We start from the raw sequence: 9,132 nt of genomic DNA, 5'->3' as shown, positions 1-9,132 counted from the left end.
TGCTGGCTCACTTCCACTCCACTCCCCAAGTCGCAGCGGCGAACGGGTGGCCCTAAAAGCATCAAGCAACCAGGCTCGTCGACTCCGTCCTTCCTTTGCTTCCTGCCCCCTCTGCGTGCGTCCTGCCTTCCTCTGATGTCATTTCCTTTTGAGCGGGTGGGACGCTGAGAGGGCAGGAAGCGAAGGAAGGATAGAGTCGACGAGCCTGGCTGCTTGCTGCTTTTAGGGCCACCCGTTCGCCGCTGCGGGTAAGAAAAAAATAACATCACAGCTGCGATCGGCTCGCAGACTGGGTGGGCCTGAGCCAAGAATGGGTGGGCCTGGGCCCACCCAGGCCCACCTGTAGCTACGCCCCTGCTGTGTTCAGTAGAAATGGCCTTAGCATGCAGGAAAGACCCGCAAAAGGGCATGCTAAGGCCACTTTCTACCACAGCTTTGTAAAAGGATGCTATAGAATATTACAGAATGCTCAACGAAAGTAGCAACTGCTTCTTCTGTAACAGTACACAACTGACTCACCGCTCCTCTGAGGAAAGACTCTATTCTACATCCTAGATGACCTTCAAAGATATAGTCTGAGGTGGTCACTGCAATAGGATTGGCTTTAGAATCTGATAATGGGAATATGACTACTTTAGGTCTAGCTCTAGAACCTATTGGCACAGGCAGTTCACTAGATCCTTTCACTTCTACTGTACTTCGGGTTGCCTTGCTGTTGGAGAAACAGACTTAAGTCTCAAAAAAGTGGAGACATGCAGTCTACAAAAGGTAGAGAAGCTCTGATAAGGAGAGAGCTGCAGCTTCAAATTAAGAACTACAGATATACCGCAATTTAAGCATTTATCCATAAGCCCAACCACATTGTATTTATTTCCTGTCCTCCTCCCCTATCTTCCACTGCCTCTGCTTTCTTTTGGCACTCTGGTGGCCCACATTTTCCAAGGAGGCTGCAGTTGTTGGTATTCTTGTATTAAAGCAATCTGTTTAGCTTGGCTGATACTATGATCAACTACAGTGCATTATAAAGCATCCTCTAAGTTCCTATCTACTCATCCTTCTGCTGCTGGCATTAGATCTCAGGAGAGTCGAGTAGTGTTTTTCCTCTGCTTTAACCCTTTTCATGACTTCCTCTTCCAAGCACTATGATTCGATCAGAGATGACTGGTTGGCATGGCCTATCTTCACTTTCCTCTTGCATTTCCCCCACAACCAACAAGACAAAAAAAAAAAAAAAAGTAAATGGGGAAAGTCAAAAGAAGCTCACCAGAACTTTGACAAAAAAAAACCAAACAAACATGAAATGCAAAATCTTGAGCTCCACAGTTCTCCAAAGAGGCACCTAAGGTACACAACCTGTCCCTTAGGTTACCTTCCTGCAGTTAATAGCTGCAGCACAGCTCTAATCTTGAACTCTTCCAGAGCCGCTCAAGATGACATCAGTGAAGTGCAGCCTGCTTGCACTAATACCAGGCAGGAACTTGAATTGCCTTTCTCATCTTCCACCACAAGGTAGCTGGCTCACAGGTTTAGATGTCTTGCTCTCACATAAAGGGACTCCAAATTTGAACTGCGTGGAGGAGTGGCCTAGTGGTTAGGGTGGTGGACTTTGGTCCTGGGGAACTGAGGAACTGAGTTTGATTCCCACTTCAGGCACAGGCAGCTCCTTGTGACTCTGGGCAAGTCACTTAACCCTCCATTGCCCCATGTAAGCTGCATTGAGCCTGCCATGAGTGGGAAAGCATGGGGTACAAATGTAACAAACAAACAAAAAAAACCTCTTCAGCTGTCACTCTAGATGGCATCAGCAAAGCACAGTCTGCTTCAGCTAACACCAGGAAGGAACTCAGGCCATCCCTTTCATCCTGTGCCATCAGGTACAACACTGCTGTGTCTGGCCCCAAAGCTTGCACATACCAAAAATGAAAGGGTATTCAGATCTTTTTGGCCACACAGTCATTTGGTTCATTTAAAGGGGCACAAATTGAAAATGCCTTCAATCATCACATTTTACCATTGGTTTAAAAATGAATGCAGAATCCCTGAGCCTTTTTTTTCCTTAATTGCAATTGACCTCCATGAAAATCCATGGGAACTTAAAACTTTACTTCACCTCTGAAGAAGTTAAAGTATCAATGCTAAAATCTTTAGCACAGTTTGCTGCATTGGAAGCAATTCTGTACGCAGCACATTAGCTTGTATTTACCTGCTAATTAAGCCAAGATTAGCACAGCGATTTACTTTGTCTGATGCTAATTTTTGGTGTGCTACAAAACAATGAATTGGAACACAAAGAAAATCATCACTAAATCATAAGTAATCACTGCACTGAGAGTGCTACAGTTTATTAGATTGGGGCCCTTGTCTAGACTGAAAATCAACAGCAACGATTTCATTTAAAATAAAGCAGTCTGCACAGTGCCCACAAAATAAGTGCAACATTTTCTTCTTCCAAAAATGTTTAAACCCCCTTGTAGTAGTAATAAAGACAGAGACACTTAGGAAAGAACACAAACATGGAAATAATCTTCTTGGGTATTAAAGATACTTCAGCATTTTGTCTTCAAGGACCTAATTTTATTCTAAGAAAATTGGAATCTCACCCTGTGGAGTAAATTGTCTCCTAGAGCCAGGGTCCCCAACCTTTCTTGGGTGCAGGGATGCCTTTTCAACATCCAAATGGACCCCCATCCTGTTCCCATCAGTTTTGCTCCCTTCTCCTCTCTGTCACCAACAGTCCCTCCTTCCCTCACCAGCATCTCTCTCCTGGACTACCCATGTCTTGCTAGTCACTGCCACAGTACACCCAGCACCTCTCCCACCACACTCTTGCTCAGTGCTACCACAACCCATCCATATCCAATATCCTATCCCCTCCCCCCACATATCCCATCCTTCATTCTCTTGCTCACCCCAACCCTTTTCCACTACAATTCTCCCCAGCCTATCACTCTCTTCCCAGTAGTATCTCACCTGCTCATATAGTCAAATTACCTGTCTTTTACAGCCCAGCCCTTCCTCTCCAGCATCATCCCTCCAGCACTTCTCCCCCACCCCCAAGCTGCCAAACTCTTTATATCTCCACAGCCCTTTCACACAGTCTCTCTCCCCCTTTGAGCCAGCAGTTTCCTTTGTGCCCATAGTCCTGCAAGTGAACTTTTAAGGTAAAATTATGTATCACACCTGATAATTTTCTTTCCATTAATCATAGCTGATCAATCCATAGACTGGTGCGTTGTGTCCATCTACCAGCAGGTGTAGATAGAGAGCAATCCTTTTGCCTCCTTATATGTGGTCATGTGCTGCCGGAAACTCCTCAGTATGTCGATATCAAAGCTCCATCCGCAGGACTCAGCACTTAGAGAATTAGACCCACAAAGGGACACTCTGCCCAGCTCACCAACGCCAAAACGGGGAAGGGGAATTAACCCAGCTCATCCCCACACAAGTGGGGGAGGGGAATCTGTCCAGCTCATCCCTGCGGAGCGGGGGAGGGACACCACACCCACCGATGCAGGAGGATCTGGCTTATCCTGCAACCGCGGGAGGAGCTGACTGACCCTAACAACGCCGAAGCGGGAGGGGTACAAAGCTGCCCTACAGCCGCACGAAGCGGGAGGGAGCGCCGGCAGAATTTAGGTCTCAATCCAGCCCCGTAAAACGGAGGCGAGAGGAATGCAGCAGCTCACTGTAACACAAAATCGTCTCAACTCTTGAAGAATCCAATTGAAAAAAAAAAACTGAACACGAAGTCCTCCTGAACAGGAACTGAAGACTAAACTTGAACCTGAAATGCAACCAGAATATAAACAGTACAGATATCTGGGTGGGGCTATGGATTGATCAGCTATGATTAATGGAAAGAAAATTATCAGGTATGATACATAATTTTACCTTCCATATCATCATGCTGATCAATCCACAGACTGGTGGGATGTACCGAAGCAGTACTCACCAGGGCGGGACATAGAAATCCCTGACTACAACACTGAAGCTCCAAACCGGGCCTCCGCCTGAGCAGCCACAGTCAAGCGGTAATGTCTGGAGAAGGTATGAGCCGATGCCCAAGTTGCTGCCTTGCAAATCTCTTCCAATGAGACGGACCCGGCCTCTGCCATCGAGGCCGCCTGCGCTCTAGTGGAGTGAGCCTTCAGCTGGATAGGCGGCATCGTCCCCATGGCCACATAAGCCGCTGCAATGGTTTCCTTGACCCATCGTGCTACTGTAGACTTGGCAGCCTGCAGACCCTTACGAGGACCTGCGAACAGCACAAACAGATGATCCGACTTCCGGAAATCATTGGTCACTTCCAAGTATCTGATGATGACTCGTCTCATATCTAGATATTTGAGAGCAGAGTACTCCTCTGGGTAGTCCTCCCTACGAAAGGAGGGTAGGCAGAGCTGCTGATTCACATTTTTTTTTTCGTTACATTTGTACCCCATGCTTTCCCACTCATGGCAGGCTCAATGCGGCTTACACGGGGCAATGGAGGATTAAGTGACTTGCCCAGAGTCACAAGGAGCTGCCTGTGCCTGAAGTGGGAATCGAACTCAGTTCCTCAGTTCCCCAGGATCAAAGTCCACCACCCTAACCACTAGGCCACTCCTAGAAACAATCTTGGGCAGGAAGGAAGGCACCGTGCAAATAGATACTCCTGCCTCAGTGAACTGCAGGAAGGGTTCCCGACATGATAGCGCCTGGAGCTCGGAAACTCGTCTGGCTGAAGTGATAGCCACCAAAAAGACTGCTTTCAACGTCAGGTCTTTCAGAGATGCCCTCGACAAGGGTTAAAAAGGCGGCTTCTGCAAGGCTCTTAGCACCAAATTGAGATTCCACGCAGCCACCATCGAGCGCAGAGGAGGGCGTATGTGATTAACTCCCTTGAGAAAGCGCACCACATCTGGCTGCGAGGTCAGGGAAGCACCCTTCAGGTGACCCCTGAAGCAAGCCAGAGCCGCTACCTGGACTTTAAGGGAACTGAGCGACAGGCCTTTCTCCAGACCTTCTTGCAGGAACGCCAGCACTGAAGAAATTGGAGCAGTGAAGGGAGAAAGTGAGCCTGCCTCACACCACGATGCAAAGGTATGCCAAACCCTGGCATAAGCAGTAGAAGTAGAGCTCTTCCTCGCTCTCAGCATAGTGGCGATGACCTTGTCTGAGAAGCCCTTCTTCCTCAGACGCTGCCGCTCAATAGCCAGGCCGTAAGACCAAAGGGGGAAGGATCCTCCATCACCACGGGACCCTGATGCAACAGGCCCGGCCCCGCTGGCAGCCGCAGAGGGCCGTCCACTGAAAGCCTGATCAAGTCCGCATACCAGGGACGTCTGGGCCAGTCCGGACCCACCAGGATTATCCGGCCCGGATGCTTTGCCACCAGGTCTAGCACCCTGCTCAACATGGGCCAGGGCGGGAACACATAGAGAAGCTCCTGTGTCGGCCACTGTTGGAGAAGAGCATCTACTCCCAGAGATCGAGGGTCCCGTCCTCTGCTGAAAAAGCACGGCACTTGGCAATTGGCCGATGATGCCATCAGATCTAGGCTCGGCTGGCCCCAGCGCTTCGTGATGTCCAAGAACGCCTGTGCCGATAGCTGCCACTCTCCGGGATCCAAGGTATGACGACTGAGAAAGTCCGCCTTGACATTCATGACTCCGGCAATGTGGGACGCCGACAGCTGTTCCAGGTTCGCTTCCGCCCACTAGCATAGATTCATGGCCTCCTTGGCTAGAGGGGCGCTCTTGGTACCTCCCTGGCGATTGACATAGGCCACAGCCGTGGCATTGTCTGACAGGACCCGTACTGGCTTCAACGCCAGTACCGGGAGAAACTCCAAAAGCGCCAACCGAATGGCTCTGAGTTCCAGGAGGTTGATAGACCACTTTGCCTCTGCAGGAGACCAGAGCCCCTGCGCTGTCCTTCCCAAGCAGTGGGCTCCCCAGCCCGTCAAAGAGGCGTCCGTCGTAACGACAATCCACTCCGGGGTCACCAGAGGCATTCCTGCAGACAACTTGTCTGTCTGCATCCACCAGCTCAGCGCCTTGCGCACCGCTGGGTCCAAGGGAAGGCGCACAGCATAATCCTCCGACATCGGAGTCCAGCGCTGCAGCAGAGAGAGTTGTAGTGGTCTCATATGAGCCCTGGCCCAGGGCACTACTTCCATCGTGGCCGTCATAGAGCCCAACAGCTGCACATAGTCCCAAGCCTGAAGAGGAGAGGCTACTAGGAACTGGTCCACCTGAGCCTGAAGCTTGACAATCCGATTGTCCGGCAGGAACACTCTGCCCACTTGGGTGTCGAAACGAACTCCCAGATATTCCAGGGACTGAGTCGGGCGCAGCTGGCTTTTCTCCCAGTTGATGATCCACCCGAGGGAGCTCAAAAGAGCAGTCACCCGGTCTACAGCTCTGCCGCACTCTGCATAAAAGGGGGCTCGGATCAACCAGTCATCCAGATAAGGATGGACTTGTACTCCTTCCTTTCGTAGGAAGGCCGCGATGACCACCATTACTTTGGAGAAGGTCCGCGGAGCAGTAGCCAACCCGAACGGGAGGGCTCTGAACTGGAAGTGTCGGCCCAGGACTGCAAAACGCAGAAAGCGTTGATGAGGAGGCCAGATGGGAATATGCAAGTAAGCTTCCTTGATGTCCAAGGATGCCAGGAACTCCCCTTCCTTCACTGCCGCCAATACAGAGTGGAGAGTCTCCATTCGGAAGTGCCGAACTTTCAAGACCTGATTGACCCCTTTGAGGTCGAGGATAGGCCGTACAGAACCTCCTTTCTTTGGTACCACAAAGTAAATGGAGTAACGTCCCTTGCCAAGCTGATCTTCTGGCACCGGAATGACCGCACCCAGGCGGATCAGATTGTCCAAAGTCTGCTGCACTGCCACAGCATTGACCGGAGACTTGCAGGGAGAGTGCACAAACCCGTCTTTTAAGGGTCAGCAGAACTCTAGCTTGTAGCTGTCTCTGATGACTTCCAGCACCCAAGCGTCTGAAGTTACCCTGGTCCACTTGCCCAGAAACGAGGACAGGCATCCTCCAATCTGCACTGGGCCATGGACCAGGGCCCCGTCATTGGGTACGAGACCCTGGGGGAGGACCGGAGGACGCACCTCCGGGACGGCAGTCTCTGCGAAAGGAATGCTGCTTGGGGGAGAAGTTCCTCTTGAAGGAAGAGGGGGCAGGGGAGCCCGACTTGCCTGGGTGATACCGACGGGCTTCCTGAAACCGTCCTTTGGAGGAACCGGGGCGAGCACCACTGGCCCGAGCCCTGGTAACCTCTTGCCCTTAGACGTGCCGAGCTCGGTCACAATTTTGTCCAGCTCAACCCCAAAGAGCAGCTTGCCTTTAAAAGGCAACTTAGCCAGGCGAGACTTAGAGGCGTGGTCAGCAGACCAATGCTTCAGCCAAAGCCTTGCAGATTGTCTGAGCCATACCTTTAGCCGAGGCTCTCAAGACATCATACAGCAAGTCTGCCAAATAAGCCAAGCCCGATTCCAGGGCCGGCCAATCAGCCTTCAAGGAAGGATCCGAGGGGGAAGCCCACTGCACAATCGTCAGGCACGCCCTGGCCACATAGGAGCCGCAAACTGAGGCCTGCAAACTTAAAGCAGCCGCCTCGAAGGACGACCTTAAGGCCACCTCCAATCTTCTGTCTTGGGCATCCTTTAGGGCCGTGTCACCTTCCACCGGCAACGCCGTTTTCTTAGTCACCGCAGTGATTAAAGAATCCACGGTAGGCCAAAGAAAGGCCTCCCGTTCACCTTCAGGCAGAGGATAGAGGCGGGACATAGCCCTAGCCACTTTGAGGCTCGCTTCTGGGACATCTCATTGAGCCGAAATCAAGGTGCGCATGGCCTCATGCACGTGGAAGGTTCTAGGCGGGCGCTTCGTCCCCAGCATAATGGCGGAGCCAACAGAGGCTAAGGGAGAGACGTCCTCCGGAGAGGAAATCTTCAAAATGCTCATGGCCTGCACTAACAGGTTGGGCAAATCCTCTGAGCGAAAGATCCGCGCTGCAGAGGGGTCATCCGCTCCATCCGAGCGGGAATCCGTCTCCTCCAAGGAATCCCCAAAGGACCGTTGGGAGAACTCAGATACGCTGCCCTCATCTACATCAGAGGAGACAGAGTCCTCTAGGGCCTGGAAATCCACCCGAGGGCGTTTGCTTCCGGAGGCCTCAACCCCTTTATCGGACAAGGGAGCAGGGGCAGCGTTTTGCATAAGGAAAGCCTGATGCAGCAGCAAAATAAACTCAGGGGAGAAACCCCCCAGACTGTGCACTTCTGCAGCCTGGGACATGGCCCTAGACGCACCCTCAACCGTCGCTCGCGAGAGCGGGGGAGAAACATGCTGCGCATCCAAAATGGTGTCCGGCGCGAAACTCCAAGGAGCCGCGCGGGAAGAACGGCGCTTAACTTTGACCGCTTTTTTGCCGTCGCCCGAATCAAGGGCGACCATAGTATTAACGTCTCCCACCTCGAGGGCGGCCCAAGAAGAAGCTGTCTGAGCAGAGTGGCCGGCCAAAATGGGGGGGGGGGGGGGGAGCAGCGGGGGATGGGCGTTTATGGCGGGAAAAACCGCCGCAACGGAGGAAGAACCGGGACACTGACCGGCCTCCCAACTGACGCCCAAAAAAGGTGATTCAGGTTTTGAAACCCCCGCATCCCCGCTAGATGCGCACACGCGGTCCGGGGAGCGATTCTTCGCGCCCTCGCCCTCCGACGCCATAGGCCACGTGGAGACCGATCGGGGAACACCCTGCCCGCTACAAAAGGTAAAAATTACCTGCTTCTGCTCCGAGCTGTAACGAACTGGTGTCCCAGTGAGCAGCTGCAATAAACGCTGATATAAACGTTGAAATAAACGCCCTTAAAGGACGTCCAAATTTTTTTTTTTTTAAATGGAGCCAGTGGGAGGGGGGAGAAAAGGAGGGACCTGGCACCACCAGGTTTGCACTTGCTCAAGAAGAGCCCTCAACCCCAGGTACTCAACAAAACCTAAAAATTAGGCTTGGAGACCTAGCCAGAGCTGCTGCTGTGTGTGACCACCACCTGCTGAGATAGAGAACATACTGAGGAGTTTCCGGCAGCACATGACCACATATAGGGAGGCAAAAGGATTGCTCTCT

The sequence above is a fragment of the Microcaecilia unicolor genome, chromosome 6, assembly GCF_901765095.1.
Source record: "Microcaecilia unicolor chromosome 6, aMicUni1.1, whole genome shotgun sequence".
NCBI classification, from domain to species: Eukaryota; Metazoa; Chordata; class Amphibia; order Gymnophiona; family Siphonopidae; genus Microcaecilia; species Microcaecilia unicolor.
This window is presented reverse-complemented; position numbering follows the sequence as displayed.